Genomic DNA, 23423 nt, shown 5'->3' with positions numbered 1-23423 from the left:
TTGATGAAATTTACAAATACAATACAAAAAGGTATCCTTTCAATCTTGCTGAGATGATAACTAACAAAAAATTAACGGTGGTATTATTATCGTTGGATTGTTAAACATTTAAAAATAATGTTTTAAACAGTTAATTGCTCGATCATGCCGTATAACTAAATAAAACAATACATCATAAAATGAGAGTAAAACAGATTTATAATATGATCGACTATCGAAACAGAATGGATTGGATCGATTGAGTTTTGATCAGTTTCATAAAACATTTTTAACAAATTACCACCAAGAATATCATCATAACATGTGATGCTCGTTTATGCTCTAAAAGCAGTAATAATGGAATTATAATACTAATATTAATAGTGGGGGCGGTCCCGTGGTACAGTCGCCAACTCGAACGACTGAATAACATGCCCGTCAAGGGTTTAAGCCTAGAATGGACCGTCCCCCCATAGCAAGGATTGACTATCCGGCTGCGTGATAATGAATTAAGTCTCGAAAGCCTGTATAGACCAAAAAGATGGCCGCGTAGTACGTTACGCCAAATAGAAGAAGAAGAAGAGTAATAGTCAGGCTTATTATTTTTCCAGCTGACGAGCAGAAAGTTTTACCAGTCATTGGAGTAATATTCATTATCCAGGTTACATCCATTTAACAATTACGCTCCGCCATATTATATTTGCAGCATTTGTGTTCAAACAAAATTCCAGTTGAAAATGGTTTTGTTTTCTTTATTTCTGTTTGAAATGAGGAATCAGACATATAATTCTGGATAGTCCACGTCTTGAAATCAAGAAGGAAACCTCTAAATATGGGATTTTAAACATCGGTTTCAACAAACATAGGAGCATACACTCTTTCACGCCAAAATAGAAGAAGAAGAAGAAATGAGTTATAGGGTAAATGTACCAATAGTGGTGCAATTTGTAGTGGTTCAGATGTGTTATAATGGATTTAAAGTGTCAGGAAGGTAAATTCATTCATATTTTAACACATAGCAATTGGAATATGTTTTATCTTCACAATCGCAACCATTTTTACCATGAAACACATCAAATTTACGAAAAAATACATATTTTTGTGACTGCTTCGTTGTACCTATAATGGTGGTATGGTTCCTTTAGTCGTCGTATTGTGTTCCTATAGTGGTGGTAAACAAAGATGCCTCAAAAACAATGTATAATATCAATGAAATATAGTTTCGAGGCTGTTTTCGTAAGAATAGCAAGACTTGATGCCATAATTTCGATTTCTTACATAATTTGATCATAAAAAATTTATGAATTTGGTTGATGAAAATATTGACTAAAGTACTGTATAACACGATGACAGGGTGACAACCCACACTCGGAAGAGAAAGCTTCATTTGAGATCGATTTTCCACTCAACCAGATAAGCGAATTTTGGCCTTTTTTTTTGGTAAATTACTCACAAATAACTCATTTTTGTTGGTTATTTTTATGAAAACCAGTACGACATGTCAAAAATATCATCGAAAAAAATCTAAAATGTCATGTCTGTTATTGATTTTATAACAAACACCACTGTAGGAACATGCCTATTTTGCGTACCTATAATGACACTATCGTAAAACCACTTAAAAATACGTAAATAAGGTCAAAAGGCAATAAATTTTAATAAAACAATATCATTTGTATGTAAAAAAACTAACAATTGCGTTGTTATGTTTTCATTTAGAACGTTAACAAAGATATGAGTTTCGTTATGAAATCCTAAGGATTTTTGGAAAAATGTTTACACATTTCACAAAATAATGGATTTTTAGGACATTAAATAACGGAATGGCCCCATATAACTTTTAAACCCTTTGTTAAAGGCCAGAGAACATATCAATGTAACATTACTTTTAATTTATCGTATACAATGCATTTTAGTGCAATACCACCACTATTGGTACTACCACCATTATAGGTACGTTTACCCTAATACTTTATTACATTTCAAAATATCGTTTGAAACATGTTTTAAACATGTTTTAATTAAAAATTAAATCCATAATGCCCTTATCCAGCCTTCAATGAATCGGCATTTGTTTACATATTTTTCAGGATGAAACAATCAAATACGAAAATGTGAGGGTAGTTTTGCGTGTGATTTTGTAGGGAGTGTTGATATGAACTGTATGAAGCCAACTGTTGAACTTCATATAAAACAGCTGGCTAGTATCGTGAAAGCTCCTAGTAACATTAATAATACAAGATACCCATCGGTTGGATTGTATTCTCTGAATAACTTGTTTTTGGTTATTGTTAATATTATAATTATTAGTTATTAATTTAGTTGTAAATATGCAGGAGATTAAAGAGATTGTGAATCATTAAATGAAATTACATCAAATTTAAATTGAGGAAAATCAATTCTAAATGAATACATTTTTATTTAAACACTGCATTAGTCGCTACATTGCATTACCAATTGATTCTCAAATTAGAATGTCACATTAATTTAACACTCATCAACTACTGGAAATGTTCCTTATTAAAATGTGTCAATGTCCCATTCACCATTTGTTCATCACATACACTGCGAGAAATGAAAATAGCACACTCATGTTTTTGTTTGCAAATATTGACTACCAAAATACTTGAAATTATCTAGATAAAACAGTTCGACACACAAATAGGCCTAGACACTTTTTTTAAGCATAAAAATGTCGTTATAAGCATGTATTGTATTTCTTAGCGATAGATTTTAGATAATCTCTTATTATATTATGCTGCCGACTTGACCACTGCAATGCTGTCCAGCTGTTACTCCCGATGAAACACAGTTTGGTTACACTTGCTTGTTATATTTTATGAAATCAGATTAAAAAAAACAGCACAGGCATGCTAGACGGGCCCGTCATTTGAGAGCATTTAGAATATATTTCGCGATTAATTGAAATAATTTGTATCAATAACATGTATTTTCATTCCTAGAATGTTCATTATGTATTTGATATGCTACAATACAAAATTTTTCAAAAGTCAAACTGGTACATTTTTTATTTCGCGCCTGTTTTTAGAAATATTTTAGCATAATTGACATATATCCTATCAATATATTAAATATATTAAAATGTTTAAATTGTGTAAAACAAGTTATTGTAACATTTTGAAACAAAAAAATAATTTAAGGAAAATAAACAATTATTGCAAAAAAATCTGGTATACCTATTTTAATTTTGCGCAATGTATTTAATTTTATGATTAATCAAAAAATAATTGTTCCTCACAAGGGATCATTGCATACGTATACCAGGAAATTGATATGTACCTGTGGTACCAAAACTGTTGTTCATTTCTACCATGTTTCAACCCGGTTGCAAACAGACGGGTGCATCGAAGTTCTGTGAAATTTACCTTCGTGAAAATGATGCTCTCAGTCGGAAATAGGATACTGCCTGTATCGATTCTCACGTCCAATCAGACCTATTCTGTGCCCGTTCATTCCGGTATGCGCTTTTTGTACCTTATCTGTTAGAGTGAAAGATCCCGTTACGGTACAGTGGTGTTTCAGTTCAGCTTAATGGATTTCCTTCGTAACGGTTCAATATGAATAATTTAGTATCTGTTCTGCCCATCGTTTTCTATCCGACTGAGGATGGTAAAAACGGAGGACTCGGGGATGGTGGCCTGGACCGTGGCTAGGCAGCCTTTTATGACGTTAGCTGTAACGATTCTGTGGCTCATCATGCGGATCAGTTTTTGAGGTACTTGAAGCCTCGCTTCCTTGGTTGGAGTGTGCGGTATGGGAAGTGCTGGAGTGTGCTCCATCACGGTAAGGCATGATTGGATCAAGTACCCTACATCTATGGAGGGTTTTAAGCAGAAAGGGACGCAATTTTTTTCCGCGTGAGAAGATTTTCACCCAAACTTGAGCTTTCTTTTTAGTTTGCGCCTATGAAGCATTATTTTACCCATGATATAAGCATGAATACTAGTATTCAAAAAACTCATCAAAATCAAGAAGTGCGTTGGGACATACTTTAAACATGCTGACCATGGCAATGGCTAGAATATTTTTTTGTAAAAGTAGATTATAAAAATGTGTCCTGTAAGCCCAATTGTAAATGGCACTAAAAAAAGAATGTCTAATTAATTTCACACATGAGGTTCATGTTTCAATACGAACAAAATATGTGAATTAAGCTCTTATGTTTAATATGGTCGATAGTAGGTTTGATTTATTTATTTCAATGTCATACCATACATATTTTTATATAAATAGCACTATCTAGTGGAATGAGGACTCAACAATTAAAATAATTCATTTTTATATAATTTATATTTATACACATTTTATGTAAAAGAGTTTTGCATGCATCAAATGTTTTAAATTAATATATTAACAATTTCCAAATTATATAATTGTAATATGCTATCCTTTTGAATCGATCGAAACAGAATTGTACCGTTATGATTCAAATTACGGACAGCTTCAAATTCAGGACATTCAGCATGTTTTTATTGTATATCTTCATATTCAGTCCCTGGACATACTCATATTTTTATTTTAGAATTTTGCCATGATGTACTATAATAAATTAAAAATGTGTCTGAACCCTAGTAGGCCCTGATGCCACAGTACCCTCGTAAATAACCCACGCTAGTGTTATTTCTTCGATAATTGCTATTAATCGCGTATAAGTGCATTTAAATACATTGGAATTTATTGTGGTAGTAGTTATCAACACGAAAACATCAGTGTTCTAAAGTTCATTTAAACACATTTTTAGTTCTGACCGTAATTCGAAGTAAACTTTATTTTAAATCTTTTTTCCGTTATATGAAACATGAAGTCGAAACTGTTCGTAATATAAATCAAAATACCGTTGTAGTTTTATGATATTTTGCAATGATTCAACTAAAATTTATCGGAATCTTTTTTTCACAAATGTAGAAAGTTTGCTTTAGTAAAGTGAGTAATACAGAGGTTTGACTAATTAAAATTGTAATTTATTAAGAGAAATGAAAATAATTAGAGGGAAATATATTGCAAAACTCCAACACAACCTGTCGATTCTCGAAGATTTATCTTCACAATCCAAACCGTAAAAAATAAATGTTATCAACAAGGTATTTTATTCTCACTTCAGTTTCCAGCTGACAATGAAAGAGTTTGAGCTATTTTGTAAAAACTTATTGAAATGTGTTTGCGGAAGAATGTGTTGGAACTGTCTCGTTGTGATTTGATCATGTTTCCGTGGAAATAATTGTGCCTTTTCCGTTTCCGTCTTCCGTTATGGATCGCAAACATCTCGTTACGAAGAACCACCCCAGGCTTTATTCTGTCTGTTAAGTTAATTTTTGTTTGTATGGTGTTGAGCGAAGGTGAACGATGAAATGCGTGATAAAGTTCTATTTTCGCAATAATCTAGAAATCGGATGGAAGAAATTCGAAACTTCTATAATATCGTGTTATCAAAGTAATTTTTATACTTTTGCGGCACCAAGCGTCGATGTGATTTAATTTCCGCCAAACCAATCAACTGTCTTATTGCCTTAAGCGCTGAGCAGAGCAGAGCCAAAATTTTGTATGAAATGGCTCTTCGTTTATAGTGCAATGTGAACAGAAACGCGAATTTTGTTGCTAGGATATTATTATATTATTTCATTGGTGAAAAAACAATTGATTTAAACATTCCCTAATGTTTTCATGTAGTGCTCTGGATTCTACATTAATAGCTGATATCACCTATCTCCTACGCTAGATTATCTCTACTTAATAAGCTTAGCGATCCAGAAAGTAATAGAAAATAAAAGAAATACATCAACATAAACAAGGAAGCTTTATTAAGCCTAAATAGAGACATAGGGAATAATAAAACGAAAACATGTTTTATTCTGGTTTGGAAAACATGCTGGAAAGTGTAGTGATATTGGTGAAAAAGACCTTAGATGGTAGATTTTCTGTTTGAGTTTTACGCAGCGATAGAGATTAATCGTGCGCTTCATTTAATTCTCGGTTTTCCCATTTCATAAACAGGATGCTTTATTGCAAACCGTTGGGGCGTCGATTAAGCGAGTCTGCTGCTAGGACTAGGAAAACTTGAGCAACTGGAGAAATGCTGCTCATAATTTATATTGCCGTTCAGCTTCAAATCGATTTACTGTCAGTGTAGGTAAGGCATCGTGTGGAAAACAGTAGCGTGGTAACCTGCTGGGACGAGAGTTTCCAACTCGGAAGCTAAAAGTTGGCCTAGTCGAAGGTGAAGCATTCCAGGAATATTCATGCGGGACACGTCACGTTTCATCCGTTCTACGCTAGACGAACCGGAAATTGGAAAGGAAATTGTATCATATTCAATCAATTAAATCTAGCATCTTCGTGGTACTAAATTTAGACCAACTGTGTGAGTGTGTGTTTTATTACCGTTTAGTTGTAACAGTGCTATGGGTCAGCTACAACACATTTGACCTGAAAACATATGAAATATCTAGTTGAAATGTGATGCCCATTCCGCAAAACTTATAAACAAGTATGTATCGAAATGTTTTGTAAAGCTGTTATGAAAAACTTGAGGGGAATTGAAAAAAAGGTAATTGAAGTACAAAAAAAACCTTTTTTAAATTGATAACAGATTCCATAATACATCGTTAAAAGTGCAATTTAATAACAAACCCATCATGGGTATAATTATCGTTTCTCTTCCATGTGGAAGAAAGCCCATATGCATTAGGCATATTGTATGCATTATATGCATGAATAATAAGAAGAAGGAGTATATTTGATTGTGTCAATCATGTGTGCCATGTTTATTGGGATTCGTACAACTACTGCTGTTTAGTTTTATTTCATTGGGATAAAACAAATAATGTTTAAAGAAAACACTCTTATTTCGTTCTCCAATACCTGGGATCTAAATATACCCCATACGAAGAAGTAAAATCCACGAAGTGGAAAATACTCACACTTGTAATGCGCAAGCAATGTGCAAGCGCAAGTATAAAAGTGCGAGGAACGTCATTAAAATCGCACAAACACACAAACATTCCATGCTTTCTTACTTGACTGCATGGTTAAACGATTTACGAGTAGAATATGTAAATATTTGCAAAATAGTTGCTTAAGATGTGTGTGGGTTCGAGGAGACTTCTTTACAACATCCACAGCATGATATTTCAAGACTGATGAGTATATCTAAAATAATAAATAAAGTTTCAAATATTAAAATTCGATGATGTTGATCGAAATTATGTAATGAAAATGTTTTATCAAATGTGTCATATTCGTACTTGGAGTTAAAAGTATAACCGTCTTAGTTCACCCAGTCTTAGTTCAGCCAAGAGTTATCATTCTGTTGAAATATGGTTAATTAGATGTAAGCTTGATACTGCTAAGAAGATGACATTGGGTTGTTTAGATTGAGTGTGTGCCAACCGCATGATATGCGACTCGTAGCACTTGGCATTGTTAATAGCATAGCAAAGAAAAACTGAGAGACTCAAACGTGCTAGTGAACTTTGTGTACAACTTCTAAATGGTAAAAATCTGAGCACAGAAAATGATGCAACGTAGCGGAACTTGGGGCAAGTGTGCCACCTTAAGCATTTCAAGTTATAACTCACTAAAACGTATTTTTCAAAAGCCGATTTAAATCTCATAACCATTTTACATCTATTTCCTCACTTATAAATGAGTTTCGCTTGAAAAAAGTGCAAACAAAACAGTTTTTGAAGCGTTTTAAAAAGGGTCCAAAAAGACGTTGTTTTTTGGGCTATGGGGCAAGTGTGCCACTCGTATGGGGCAAGACGGCCACCTGGTTAAAATAACCGTGTTTCTTAGATAATTGGAAATTATTACGTTTATACCACTAGTATATGTATTCCTACATGTATTTAGTCCTCAATGAACCCTTTTTGACCACCAACTGTACCACAATATGGTTTGTTACTGTTCTGTTTTTCTGGGGTGGAATCCGCTCACAATAGCGCACCATTCTGCAGCACGCTACAACAATGTTTACATTTTTGACAGCTCGCGCCTATGAAAGATGGTGGCACACTTGCCCCAAACAGAGATGGCACACTTGCCCCAAAAGTTGTAACTTTTTTGAAATTGAATTTTTCAGTGACAAAAAGAAAATTTTTTTTCAACTAACCCCACAAAAAATTTGACGTTTTCTCAGCTGTCGTGGTGTATACGGTGGTGTAAATATTTTCTCGGTTGATTGTTCGCACGATTTTTGAGAGCTTATTTGGTTGGATTAAAAAATTATAATATTCTGCTCACTTTTGAAACTCAATATAAATCAGTTTAAAACAATGGGAAATATCGATTGGTCTATATGAAATTAGGCTCAGAATACCTAGTCATTGGAAAGCAACCAACTGTATACACAATTGATCATTAAATTAAAGTTTTTAAGGAAAAATGCTTGGTGGCACTCTTGCCCCGTATGGCACACTTGCCCCAAATTCCGCTACGCGTTGCTGGAGGAGGCAGTTTGTAATGTAAACATACTTGGGAGGTTGCTTTTGTTTTACCTACAGTATTATACCACCGTGTAATGAGCAGTGCATGTGGTATGCTGGTGGAGGCCTGCATCTGTTTATGTCTCACTATCGAGCAGACTTTCGCGGGTGCACCTTCTTCAAAGTTGTCGGTAAAGTGGTGGTGTATTTGAGTCAACACAAATTACGCAAGGTTGAGTGTAGAGGAGATAAACTGAAAAGGTGGTTGAAAGTAAACAGAGTGGTAAGCTGCAGTGAAATTGTCTTGTTCAATGTTAGCTGGCATTCTCTGGGGTGTGAAAACAGATAATCGTTTTAAATATTGGTCGTATGAATTAAATTACACAAAACATCTTGTAGTTTCTTGTTTTTGCCTTAAATAAAAGTTTTTTTCTAAAAAAAACTCAATGTTTTATTTTTTTTACTAATTGTTAATAACAATGTACGTTACGAGTTAGTTTGTCCAATGGCATATGAAAGTGAATAGTATTATTATATTTTTATTTTTTTAAACTACTAATTAGTTAATTTATTTATTTTATGTTAGTGGAACTCCATTAATAAAGCTAGTGACATAAACAATTATGATACCTTGTTAATTAATCTTTCTAACAACCGCGCAGCGAAAAATATGGACATTTGAATCTGATGATCGTTTTAAACTTAACAAACCTATTGAACAACACCTTGAAAAAAGCTTTCACCTAAAAAGTAACGTACACATCTACTGTGAAAGAGACGGAAGCTAGAAAGTTTCATGGCGAGTACGTTTGTTTCTTGCGAGAGCATATGCTCCAATTTGGAGTATCCTCGAGCTCATGCGTGAGGCTCTCTTGTTTTGAAAATTCTCTTTCGTTTGATGCTCTCGAAATTCTTCAACTCTCGGCAAATGTAATTCTACTATACTTTGCTCATCTATTCAGTCGAATCGTGTAAGTTTTCTCACTCTTATTCTGCTGCTGTTCCTATCGCACAAACGAGATAGCTGCACACACAGCCGATGCTGCTAAGCTTGCTGTAACAGGTTGGTATCGGTATCGGTTTTTCGTGAGAGCAGGTCAGTTTGAGATAAGCTTTCCGTCAGTGTGGTTGATTTTAGGTTGGTTGGGGTGTTTTCCCACAGCTCCAAAAACTGAGGTCTATACTTCTGTGGTTAGTGTGATAGGTATTTTTTTTTTTGGTTTTTAAAACTTGTACGTCAGTGTATATGAATGATTTAAAAAATGTGAGTGTGTATATATGGTTCTTGTGAGAGTATTTTTATACCTGAAATATTTATATGCAGCTATAAGTGTTGAGTTAATGAGTGTTCCCAGTAGTTTTAGTGTATGTTCATAATTATTTAACTACACGTGATTGGCAGCTATATTGCTTGCACTAAGCTTCTTTTGAAAAATAGAAGCGATTCACGTGCAGTTAACCGCATCTGATTCTGTGTACAAAAAGGCTGATCTCATCGGAAGAAAGAAAAATGAAAAAAAACAAACATCTAGGTTTCGCTCAGCTCAGTTATACGTTCAAGTAACAAAAACTGGATTATGGGTTTTTGTCCTTTTCAGTAATTTACCTCTGTGTTTGTGGCAGCTATTTTTTATCGGTTTTTAGTAAAGCAAGTGACGTGCACATTTTTACAGTTTATAGATGCTGATTCTATGTAAAATATATTTATGGTGATATGTGATTTGCAACAATGTCCAATTAAGTGGAAGTGAATACCATGAAAATAATATAATAATGAAGGTTGAAGATTTCATAATACGAGTTATCAACTTAAGCATAAAACAACAGTTCTAGAAAAGTTATGTTTGATCTAACAAAATATGTATGTGTTCAATCTTTATATTCTAATTGATCCATTGCTACCCGCATGTTTGTTAATATGATTTATATGAGTGTAAATGTTAAGTGTCTTCCAATAGGTACCTTCTTATTGTTCATAGTTATGTTGTTGATATGGATGCATTCAATTGAAAAGAATTCTGTTGTTAATAATTTAGTTCCATGATTCAATTATACAGTTCATCAATTTTATTTTAAGACGTTTTCGTGTATTCGGTGTATGAAACTAAATCATAATCATCATTTTGGAATACTTTTTCATTAATATGGTAAGTCTTATTGGAGTTCAATAAATTAACATGTGTGCCTATATATTTTAAACAAGTAGGTAATTTGTGCTTGAGATGATAATCTTTGCCGAATGTAATCAATGCATTGTTTAGATTTTGTTACCATAAAGTTAGTTGGTCTATTATTAAATGCCCTTGAAACTGTTTAAATAAACCACAGCGGCCGGAGTTTGTTGATTTAAGGTTGCTCATTCATGTTTAACATCACCTATCGTTCTTCCAGCTCCAGTTTGTCTTGGAAATATGTCTATCACACAACGTGCTGTTTCGGCGGTTGAGTTTGCATTTGTTTATAAACAGAATTCAAAAAGGTGGAGGCGTAATGTCAGTAAAAGTTGCGTATACGGAATTCCTTGCACAGTACTATAATGATATGAAATATCATGAACATAATTGCAATAATTTTTCAATTTTATTATTAAACAAAATTTTCGTCGTGGGTTCAAGCCTTATATAGACCAGTCCCCGTAGCAAGGATTGACTGCGATAATTAATCTCCATCTGCGTTGTAATTCATAGGTCTCGAAAGCTTGTAAAAGGTCAGCAGGACCGTGTAGGTCGTTATGCCAATAAGTAGATATGGAAATACATCCAAATCTAAAAGCTCGACGAATACTTCTCTTAACAGGTAAAATCTCGCATAAAGAGCAATATCATTTGTGTTCCTGGTAGATTTGTGGGGTCCGATGTCAAATCAGGATCATGCTCGATTAGCATGGAACATTTCTTTGATTTTCAATAAGAGCTTTGATACTAAGCATGATTTAATATACAGGGTTTTCCAAGTCAGGTTCGAATGTAAACATTGTTATTGACCGCATCCACGATGTTTTTCAACAGCTGTCAAATGGTTTATTTGTATCAAAATAAAATTTCAGTTTCAACACACGATTTTCAAAACATAACAAAGAACTGTCAAACTCAATCTAGCTGAAAGTCGTGTTGGATGATGGAGATGAAATGTCATATCGATGTGGAAGAACATTTTGCACGCGTTGAATAACAATTTATACATTCGAAACTGACTTGGAAAACCCTGTAACACTATTGCCAGGTGGAAAAGTTTTGTATGCAAAAGTGTGTGGTATATTGACGAGTGTTTCTTGCGCGCATTTTTGAATATACTTGTTCATGAAGGCGAGAGTTTTCCCTGCCAATTACTGCTGCTTCGAGGAGTTTCTTTGACTACAGATGTGGTGTGCAAGTGATTTGATGCCAACCAATTTATGGAAATCTTATTTGTGCTGACCATACAAATTTTTCAATTGTAATGAAATTGGCTTTATTTTGGAAAAAAAGTCTAGCAGATACCAACACAAACCAATAAAAATCGTTATAAATTATCTTTTCGAAAAGAAACCCCAGAACAATCGACCATGGCGTCCTTTACGGCACGAGCACTCTAAAAATTAACTATGTTTGAAGCAATGATTGAGTACAATATAGGATATAATGAAATGATACGCTTAATATTATATAACACCTTACCGTTAGTCATCTGTTAGGTTTTTAAACTTCATCAAGTGTAATAAATATACTTGTTTTTTCTTTTCTTTCAATATGTGTCACTTTGGTCTATTAATTTGATGGTAGGTAATTTGGAATATTGATATTTCAAAAATACCCACGATACAGCATAACATAATAGAATTATATTTTTTCTTAATTTCAATTACATTGTGTTTCGATATTTTCGTAGCATTTTTTTATGAAATGACTAAACATGTTGTGCTGTATGGTGCATTATTATATATTTGATTATTAAACGTAAGTAGCATTAAGAAATTGAACAATAATGTAACTATCGCGTTGATAATATAATGTAATACATATCACAGATACAGAATCAAGTTTTTACATAACGGGTAACGATTTATTGGATTGATATTTTGAAGGATAGTAAAATAGTACAAAGAAGTTTAAATAATGTCATCGGATTTTAAAATTCAATAGTTTGAAAATGAGCTATTTATAATTTTAATATTTAATTTGATTCGATACATTAAAACATTGCTTTAATATCTTTGATCAAACAGCACTCATCTTTATTGTCAAAAACCTTTCACCTCTTCCCCTTCTACTGGAAACAAGCGAATCCTAGATTTTACGAGTATATAACTTGACTAAATGAAATTACAAACTGACATCATGTTGTAGAATGTGTAACACTTCAACTTATACAGAACTAATCTGTTTGATAAATATGACTAAAACTATACTGGAATGTGCACTAAAACGTACTAACAAATGATCATCACAAAACGAACAATGAACTATTCTTTATTGTATGACTTGGCAATGCCGTTTGCTAAGCGTCGCATAATTAAATATGTAAGTGACATTTGCTAGGAAACTTTAACGAGCAGTTGGCTTCTTGCTACTGGTATCGAACCACTGCATCAAGAGTACGAATCACCAAGCGCCTCCATCATAATCTAAGAAGCACCATACCACTCCATATGCTTTCAATTAAATTACTATTAAACTTGACAGCTGTGGCAAATCAGCTGTAGTGACAAAAGCAAACAGTATCTATAACATTAACGACGAGCTGCTGCACCGACATGAATATAAAAGGGTTAGCTTGCATAGGTGCGTGTTAAGCGTGTTAAATTGCCGTTAAAGTGAGAGGCTGGAATTTGTGCACAATTATTAACATTATTAACATGTTAGGAAATTCAAAAAGAGAAACTGTTTTCATTGATACTCAGAGATGTTTTCGTCCATCTAAATCGAAGTCTTATCGATTATTCACAAATTTTATCTGGTAAAATCTACCAAACCACGCACCCACATGGTGTACAGTACAAAGCCATGGACGGATATGGTCGATACATTATCAATGTACACTGTACGTACACATCATGGTGTTGGTGTTACCTTGGTGATATTCTTGTATATGGTTTTGCTTGATCACACATATTTGCTCAATAGATGTAATGATTCCAATTATGTTGATATTATCACGAAAAAATAATAACAGAAACACTTTATATAAATGCGTTCTGTAAAACAACACAACACAACAACACAAATTGTTTCACCTTAAAATTCAGGTATATAATTTTTGTGAAATTTTTAGTTTACTGTTATTGCTATTTCTTTTTGGTGTAGCGACCTACACGGTCTTGCTACGGGATGACGGTCTGAAAGATAATCGACATCGACCGGCCTTGTAGCAAACCTGTGTTTTCTGGAGTGTATAAAAATTGTTTTGCTACTGCATTACATTAAACACGTTCTTGCTATTACACTGTAACCGCAACTCGATGCCTTTCATCTGAAACAACATATTCTTCATCCTGTATGTTGATTTTTTACGTTTTGTTTGCTTGCTTGCCTCGTGTGAGACTGTTACATTATTTGGTCTCTAACACATTCGCAGACGTGTGTCCACAAGCATTAGAATCGTTTGCTGTGCTCTAGGCAAAGGTCTCTATCGCAGGGAAGGCCGATAAGTGAAGATTATCAGGGTAGGGGGTGCCTCGCAGGGTTCATTGGAGGATAGTGTTTAAATATTTACCTAAGCCAACCATTGCGGTCCCTTTTTTTGTTGTTACCAGCAGCGCATTTTTGACGAGGCGTTAACGAGCGTAAAACATGAGGGAATGGTAGGTCGTCATAATTGCGTTAGGGTTCGCAGAGGCTTCCGTATTATGAGCGAACGGGACCTAGGCACTGGGTTCGTAAATTGTAAGCAATGACGAACGAAATTAATTTATCACCAGTGAAGAAATTGTTTTTGCTCGCCGTCGCATGAAAACTGATTTCCAAGGGTTTTGTTTAGGGCCGTTAACAAACCAGTTAGCTGGTTATAATTATTAATCACACCCAACGTTCTTTTGGCTTTACTGCTCTTAATTACGATTGGACGTGTTTGTGGTACTTAAGGGGATTCCGGAAGTCGCAGCAGTGTTTTGCGACCAGAAAAAAATCATATTTTATGGTGCTACCATGATTAACTTTTCTGCTCTTTAATTTACACATTTTATATTTTCTATAAGCTTTGCCACATTCAACCATTTTGTCTATACTAACTAACTCAGCTCTGCAACCTAATTCTATGTATAATGTATTGCTTTCGAAAAATACTTTTCCAGTGAACAAGTATACTGTCTTTTCGCATAAAAATACAGCCAAGCGATACGAAGATGGATTAACTGGTATCATTGAGTAGTACGAGGTAATTATTAATCTAGATCCGTGGCTGGATCGATCATTTGTCGTAACGTCTTCCCTAGAGCCTTCGATGACCTCGTTGCTGCGAATAATGATGCTGCTTAAGACAGCTGTAATGAATCGTGTTTTGCTTTCATTGTGGACGGGTGTTTGGTATTGTCGATTTTGTTCCAATCTGCGCTTGGCATTAAATGGTGAGCAATAAAACTGTGCCGTAGGTTCGTTACGACTTGGCCAGAATTTTATCGGCCATTTAGGTTAATTATCTTTACGCGATTGGGCCAAATTAAACCAAATCGATGCACAAACCCAACATGAATATAAAACATTATTGAAATTAAATAAAATATATCCAGGATTGTATTTTAAGATGTTCATCATGGTTGAAAATAGTTTGCATAAATATTCAACATGATGTAAAATTAATGAGTGAAAACAATGTGGAATGGTTGGTAGGTGCGAAACAAGAAAGTAAAATTGTTTCTACTGTTATTAAAATTAGTTAATGAAAATTCGTGTCAATTTACATTAAAAAATTTATTTTATCTCATTTTATGAATCGAAATGATACAGTTTGCCGTTTAAAAAAATCAAATAAATAAATTAATAAATATTCTAAATAAACTATAAATACACAGACAAAACTAACGTTTCAGTTGTCTTTGATATCGATTTTTCCAAACACTGCATCAAAAGCGTTTGAATTGTTCTGCACGATACTGATGATTTTTTCATGTTAGACACAGAAACGAACAAAAGTAGATAGAATAGTGCTAATAAATTTACAAGCAATAAATCTCTTGACGCCTTCATTTTTTCTGGAATAAGATAAATTTTATTTGTCTTTCTTGGGACACACGCAATACAAAAACTTTTGATGTTGGCCTGATTGCACGTATTATCAAAGAAAACTCATCCAGGTAATCTGCATCCACATAGTCAATGAGATACGACAAATGTTGGAATAGATGGAAATAACAAAATTATAATAAAATAAGCGTTTTGACTAGTTCACAGGTTTCCTGTTTTATTAAATGGATTCATATACGAATGCTGGTTGTTCAATATTTACCCGGTTTTAAAAGAAGCAGGATTACAAAAAATGTAGTTTTCAGTTCATTTTAGTATAATGTTTTTACTATTTTTCAATTATTTCTACCCATTCTTAGAATTTTAAACTATTTTCATGATCATAAACTCCCTTTATTATCATCATACAACCCCGCTACGATGTATTAGAAAATACTACATCTCCCCCTGGGAATATTTATGTGTCGAAGGAGAACATGAATTTTAAACATTAATGATACGATAGCGCTTTTATTGTTGGCGTGTTAGATCTGAGCATCAGGTGCGTTTATGTACATATCATTTAAGTGTTTGCGGGCACATGGGCATTGTGTACACATTTAAATAAAAATATATTTAACTACACTACCTATATTTACTATTTTTTTTCACTGAGATTCTTAAAGCGTCTTAATTTCTGTATTGTAAAGTTTGTAATAAAGTACACTACAATAATTCAAGGCTTCACGTTAGGAACAAGATAGTCATTTTTAGAACCAGTTAATTAATACGTTTTTATGGTAGCATAATTAAATCCCATCATATCAAATGTGCTTGAGCTGTATGGACTGTCAAATGTACTGGAGCTGTATGCACTAAGAAATTTTTCACCACTGATACAGATTTGATTTTGTCAATTTAAATTCTAGCTTTTTGGTAGAAAAACACAATCTTCAAAAAAAGCAAATAACATGCAATCTTTTAAATTATTACCCAACAACAAAGATATTCAACATAATTAGGTAGACCACAGGCATTAAATAACTCCATCTACCTTTGTTAATTTGGCATTTTCATTTACCGATCACTAAGACGATTGCCTAGGGAATAATCCGTTTCGCTGGTAATTACATTTCTAGAAAACAACAAGGAAAAAGAAAACTCAATGTTATCAAGTATGTCACAACGCGAATACAGGACCGCATAAATGAAAATTACAAATTTTGGGCTTCTTTCCAATACTATTCAAAGCTTAATTTATTTATGTAGGACAAGAAACACTGCGACAACATGATATCAAGTTATTATTCAACAGAAAAGAGACAAGTAAAGAAAATAACTTTACTTCGTCACTCAACTCCCGCCATTTAAGAGCATAGCTGGTGATCGGACACGATTCACTTCCTTTTGAAGCACCGAACCGTGGCAGTGTGATAAAAACTTCTTATTTGTCGTAGTTTCTTATGTTTTCTTCCATAGTCACTGTTTGGCAAAAGTTGAACGAAATGTCTAGAATGTCGCCGTTTGCGGCACCCTTTGTTCGTCTTCTACCATTGCTTAACCCCTTAGAGAATTCCTTTTTTTTTTCAACTGTTTACTGTTCAAATCCACTGTCATTTAGTTGACCGTCAAGATCCTTTTTTGGTCTTTTTCTGCAAAGTCATCGGACGCTTTTCCGGTTGCATTCTTTTGTTGAGCGGTTGATAAATGAAGCGCAAACAGTGCCGCGTCGCCTTGAAACTAGGCCGATCTGAGCTGGATGATGAATCAGCTCTCAGGAGTTAGCTAGAAATCTTCATCCAGATCCACTAGAGGAAGGGTAGAATATTACCAAAAGAAAAAGCAAGCAGTAAAACTCAAACCGAGCCCACATCAAATACTCGTTTGGACTGCTAGAATCTAAGAATTTGAAGTAATTTGGAAGTAAAACCGCTGTGCTTTAAAGTTTAATTCTGTGTTATCTACTTATTAAAAAAAATCAGTATGGTTGAGAGTGTTTTAAGAACAACAAAAATCATTTGAGATTAAAAAATGTACTGCTCCAAGGGCCGATGCAATTCCGAATAACTAACCGAATAACGAATTCTTGTCGTTGTTAGTGTAGCTTAATAAAAAAAATTAAAGCTCATAACCCAATAAATCTACATACTGAGAATAGATACTGTAAAATACTGATAATGGTTTTAAAAAGGCATTGGTAAATCTTAACATTTAAGCAGTAGATTAATACAGTTATGCAAAATTACAGTATTTTAATGTTTTAACAAACGATCATGTTGATTTCTTTAAAAAAAAAAATACAAAAATCTTTTAATCCTGCCTCAAAGTCCATTGTGGATATAAAAACCCCGAGTAAAGTTTCGTGACAATTTTTCTTCCATTAGCAAATTGTAATAAGGAACAAAACACTTGCTGTGTAGTTTAATAACTAAGAAAGTTGAAGAATTTTTCAATCATTCAAACCCAACCAGGCAAAAAGCCACACAACAACGTGTTGCTTTGCGCTCTAGGAATTTGCTTTGCTGTAAGTTTTTTGCATTACTATAGGATTTTTGGTATGCATTCTGACGATCTGGCGAGTGTTGCTCGATTTTATTTAACTTCCGTTCCACACTCATCCCAGTAGCATTAAGAGCACTGTACTCGGTAATGCTCAGTCAGCGCGGACTAAAGAGCGTGTATGAAACCACACCTAGCTGTATTGTGCTGTATACTAAAATTATTGTTTTTAAACACCTTGAATGATATAGCATATTGAATTAGTATATTCAAAAATGTTCTGTGGTTGCTTTGACGCACGATTCAAATTATTATTTGCAGATTTAGAATTTGCGATGGAAATAAAGGAAGCAGTTGCATCGGATTAAGAGTAATTGGCGTTTTGAAAGAGATCAATTCAAGAAATAAATAAATGTACTCTCTTTATCTGGTGCATATCAATTATCAAGAGATCAATTCAAGAAAGAAATAAATGTACTCTCTTTATCTGGTGCAAGAATTGAAACATTCACTTCTGAGAACATCAGCTTTAAAGATAACAACATATTTTCCTCGAGGAAAGTGAATATTTAGGGAGAAAGCGTAGTTGCACTGAACGGCTGAGCGTAGACCGACAGACTACCGTTTACTTATAGTGTTTGCATGTGGTTCATGCAAACCGGAATGCTATATTCGTTTGGGAGAAATAAGTTTTGGTCGATAACAAGGTTGCAAGGGTCCCATATGGTTCCTTCCATGACGAAGCTAGCGTATTTCGCAAAATTTATAGCTGTTACAGAGTGCAATACTAAATTCACATACACCACGTGCTCGACCCTCGCTTATGCAAATTTAATGACCTTTAAATATCTCCTAACATTTCTGACACTAGCGACTAGCAACATAATATGATACGAAATATGAATACTAAAAATGGGTGGTAGTTTTCTTGATTTTGAGAAGATTGAATTCAATATATACACATTTTTTGGATATCGATACAATTACCCATTTCTATTTTAGTTTTAAACATATTAAATACATAAAATACATTTTAAACAAAATTATATAAATAATGATTGATCTTGTAAGTAAGAAGTGTTTTCTAGAAACATGTTTAAAACACATTCTAGACTTCTATTTACAGAAAGCTCTTCATAAAATCTCTTAAATGCCATGGTATGTTAAACAACGAACTACGATAACTTTAAAGGTACATTAGAGATAGAACTCAAAGAATGTCTTTTGGCGATAGGTGCTCAAGCCCGGTAGGAAATACGCTTGGGATCCCTCAAAGTAGTGCAGTGCGCCCAATATATAAGTACATAAATGATATTAAAAAAACTTCATTACTGCAATGTTAACATGTTGTCAGATGGAACGGTCATTTTTGTGTCGCTTAGTAATCCCGGCCTAACTTCTGAAAATCTCTAAACAGATCTTACATCTTAAGAAGAGTGACTGCGATTTAAAAATTGAAACTGAATACTAAGAAGAAAAAAGCCATAGCCATTTTTCACAGGGGAAGTGCACTCAGCCAATCGCTAAACATAAAAGGAGACATGAAGAAGTGTTGTTAAAAAGTATTGTGTTCTTAAGAATGGCTTGAGCCAAATTAGCAAAATAAAACTTTATAAGTCTTTAATTTCTCCACATATCGACTTTTGAGCAACAAAATTATTCTTGACTAGTGAAATATAAATGAAAAGATTACAGAGACTACAGAACTGGGAATATTATTATGCGAATAATAATGGGTAATAGACGAACCAATTACACAGTATATCTAACATCACACATAACTTCGTTAAAAAATTAAAAAATAACGAAGTTATATGTGATGTTAGCTATACTGTGTAATTTATACTATTTTGATAATAAACTTTAAAGCATGGCTTTAGATGTGTGGAAGTTATACGAAATTTCTAAAAAACATATCTCAAAAAAGCAAGGCAATTCAATGCATAATTTTATATTAATATAACAAAAAGTATAGATATGCTTCACGTGGGGCAAAATATGCAGCTTCTTTTGACATATGGCGTTTGGTGAGGTTTTATGTTGTATTTGTCCTCACAATTATGCTAACAGGCACAGTTTCAAAAGATTTACGTTCGTCGAATGAAACGTGTAAGTAAAATTTCGCGAGCTCGGTTAAAATCAGAGCCGAAATCAATCAGTTATAGCCCACTTACTTGATTATACTGATATTTCAGTTAAATTTCACGATTGCCTACAATGTGCTTTACGAATAAAATAAAATGGCAAAATGGTTTGCCAAGTTCGTACTTTAACAATGCACCGGTCTCAAATGTTAAAATGACTGAGATCTCGGGTTAATTTGTGTGTTTGCCGAGATTCGGTAATCGATCTGCCATCCGTCATGTTGTTTACATCGTTCAAGGGAAACATACAGTCAGTCCAAAAAGTATTCGTTTTCGCTGAATATTTTACAGAAAAAGGCGAATTATGGCCGCAATACGTATAAAAGTAATAAAAGTAATCATGGGGTTTGATGAAGGGACCATCAATACACACGTTTTGCTAAACAATAAGCATTTAAATAGTGCAAAAGCAACCAAAATACATAAAAAACTAAAAAAAGTCGTTTGATGGGCACGCAAAAAGCATTCGTCCATCAGACTTTTGGCATAATATGCGTATGAAAACAAAGGTTATGGAATGAAAAAATGTCCTGATCTTGTTTCCTATTGCATTTATGACTATTAGTGACCTCTTGCACAACGCAAGAACTCATTTGAACCTTAAAAAAGGCGTATTTTTGATCCACTTATCCTAAAAAACTTGTTCCAATTATTCTCTGGAAGAAATATTGCATTTCCGGACTGCGTGCCCATGTTCCATTGAAAAAATGGCAACTGATATCATATTGAGAGTCTACTAATTCATTTTCATCAGTTTGGTTTCAGCTAGTTTGGCGTTTCGGGCAAATGACAATGCCTTGTATGTTCTCCAGCTCGACTGTGCTTGAAACATGTGATACATTTTAAGTAAAATTTCTCAGAACTGGGACTCAAAGTACTTAAAAACTGCATTAATATGTTTTTCCACCTCGTCTCCTATCATTTTAAATCATTTTTCTAGCTCACCTTACCTCACTGAGCCCTAGTATCATGACTCCATGATGCTACCGTTACACGAGATTTTGATGTTGCATCTTAGTAGACTGTTTTCGCTATGGTAGACGTCGGCCGTATGACCTTGGGGATTTAAACATGTGTTAATATGTTAGTAAAGCCTAATTTGAAATAAATTCCTGAATTATTTCATGCACCTTAACAGATTTGGCCACTTTCTATGTATGGTATTATTCAAATAAAACATGTTTGTAACAACTCACTCATTCAAACTATTACATGACCAGCTACGATGAAATGCAGCATGATCCCTCAACCAAATGTGACCAATTTCTTTTCCTGATCATATTGGCCATCACAAAATGCAATTGATTCCGTGGTAAAATTTGATTTTTTGGACATTAAACCACTTCTTTCGCTAGATTAGCCGTCAAGAATGGCTGCTTACATGGCAGTTTGGCACACTATTAGTGTCAGAAAAATGGCCAAACTCTGATCAAATTAAGAAACGATTCTTCCCACACATTTTGTAACCTTCAAAAATGGGTAGGATAGGTTATGCATAGGATTAAGATACGATTTTCGCTTTCGATTCTCCATTCATTTAACTTCCGCGCCTATAGTGCCTCTCTGACCGCTTGAAGTGCAATTGAAACAACAGAAATGCATTATTCTAGAAGGAAGTCACTAATAGATTGATAATAATAAATTTAATTCACGTCTACTGTGTCTATTTTGGTTGCTATTGCACTATTCAAATGCTTATTTTTTAGCAAAACGTGTGTATTGATGGTCCCTTTATCAAACCTCATCATTACTTTTATCGCCCCATACGTATTGCGACCATAATTAGCCTTTTTATGTAAAATATTCAGCTAGACGAATACTTTTTGGACTGACTGTAGTTTGGTCAAATACTGGTATTAATGCAGCAAATATTCCACATTCAGGAACAAAATCATTTACGAAATATTTTCTTATTTGTTCATATTTACATGTTCATATTACAGTTTGTGATGAATTATGATGTTTGTAAAAATTAAACTTGGGCTAAGAGCTGTAGCTGTTAAATATTTCTATCCAGAATAAATCGATGTTACCGGCGTTGTGTATTATTTTTACATGCTATCAAAACCGATGCAACAGTTTTAGGTTATAAAAAAATATTAGCGATATCCGAAAATCTTCCAATTTACTGATATCTCAGTTTTTCCAAACCCGAATCTCGCTTAAACACGTATTCTATCATTTGTCATTTTTAGCCGAAGTTTATTGAAGTTTCTATGAAGGTTTCAAGAAACCACCGAAAAACCGGGCATCCTTGGACCAATATTTTTGTGAACTGTTGTTCAGAAATTTATCTTAGAGAATTTCGGCTGCCTAATCGCGTATGCACCTTATCGTGAGGCTACATGAGGTGAAATATACAGCGAAATGAACTATTTGACAGGCGAAATATCTGACGGATAAAGCATCACATCAATCTGCTGATGTTCAATGTAAACAAATAACGTGCACAAAACAGTAATTAAATGAATTAAATAACTTCAACATCGAGTACTTCGTCAAATTTCAGTCAACAGTTCATAATTTCTTCCAATTAGGGAATGTTCTGCTTAAGAAGATATTATTTTTAATAGAATTTCTAAAGCGGATGTTGTGTCTCCCCAAACCCTTTAGCTGTACCTGTCAGATATTTCACCTGTCAAATTGTTCATTTCGCTGTATATTTCACCTCATGTAGCCGCGCGGTTATAGAATGTTCAAATAGAGAGTTCTTCAACTTTAAGAGACATAAAATTTATGGAATATGATGGGACCGTCAAAATATTCACCTTGAAGAAATAGTTGTTGAAGAGACTACATCTTAGAGAGATTGTGGATCATTTCAAGCACATCGCGCCAAATCCAGCGTGGAGAGAGTATGATAAACAGCAATAGAGAAAAGGAAGGCAAAATGCACGCTAGCAACGAATAGAAACACAGCAGAGCGCAATCTAGAGTGTGAATAAAATTTAAATGTTTTTTAAATACATAGATAAATGGTGGACATATATAATAAACTAAGAATAATTATGTTTTGTGCGAAATTCAAGTGAAAATGATTGCTTAGCATGGACATTTCCCCCACTTGCTTTGCTTTATAGTATTAGCGCTATAATTAGAACAACTGATAGTTCTAATTATTACTATTATTATTACTTAATGTTGAATTATTAATTATTATTTAACTTATTATTTAACTATTATTACTTAATTAATAATTGGCTGGTCTGGTGGTACAGTCGTCA

The 23423-nt window shown here is 33.9% G+C and overlaps 1 protein-coding gene across 20 annotated transcripts in view; it reads left to right on the top strand.

Moving 5' to 3' along the window:
• Window positions 1-9526: 9526 nt before the first annotated feature.
• The window catches only part of LOC121591918, a 42463-nt gene continuing 28566 nt past the window's right edge, over window positions 9527-23423 (top strand). The window contains exons 1-3 of one of the 20 annotated variants that reach the window (XR_006004578.1): window positions 9532-9684; window positions 10019-10281; window positions 10366-10567. The gene's annotated coding sequence lies outside the window, so the exon portion shown is untranslated. Of the gene's footprint in view, window positions 9685-10018; window positions 10282-10365; window positions 10568-23423 lie in introns of all 20 variants that reach the window. The other 19 variants (XR_006004585.1, XR_006004583.1, XR_006004580.1 and 16 more) reach the window with 19 other exon arrangements.

This window comes from Anopheles merus, chromosome 2L (assembly GCF_017562075.2).
Source record: "Anopheles merus strain MAF chromosome 2L, AmerM5.1, whole genome shotgun sequence".
Taxonomy (NCBI): domain Eukaryota; kingdom Metazoa; phylum Arthropoda; class Insecta; order Diptera; family Culicidae; genus Anopheles; species Anopheles merus.
Note: the sequence above shows the minus strand (reverse complement) of the source record. Positions and strands in the feature narration are given on the sequence as shown.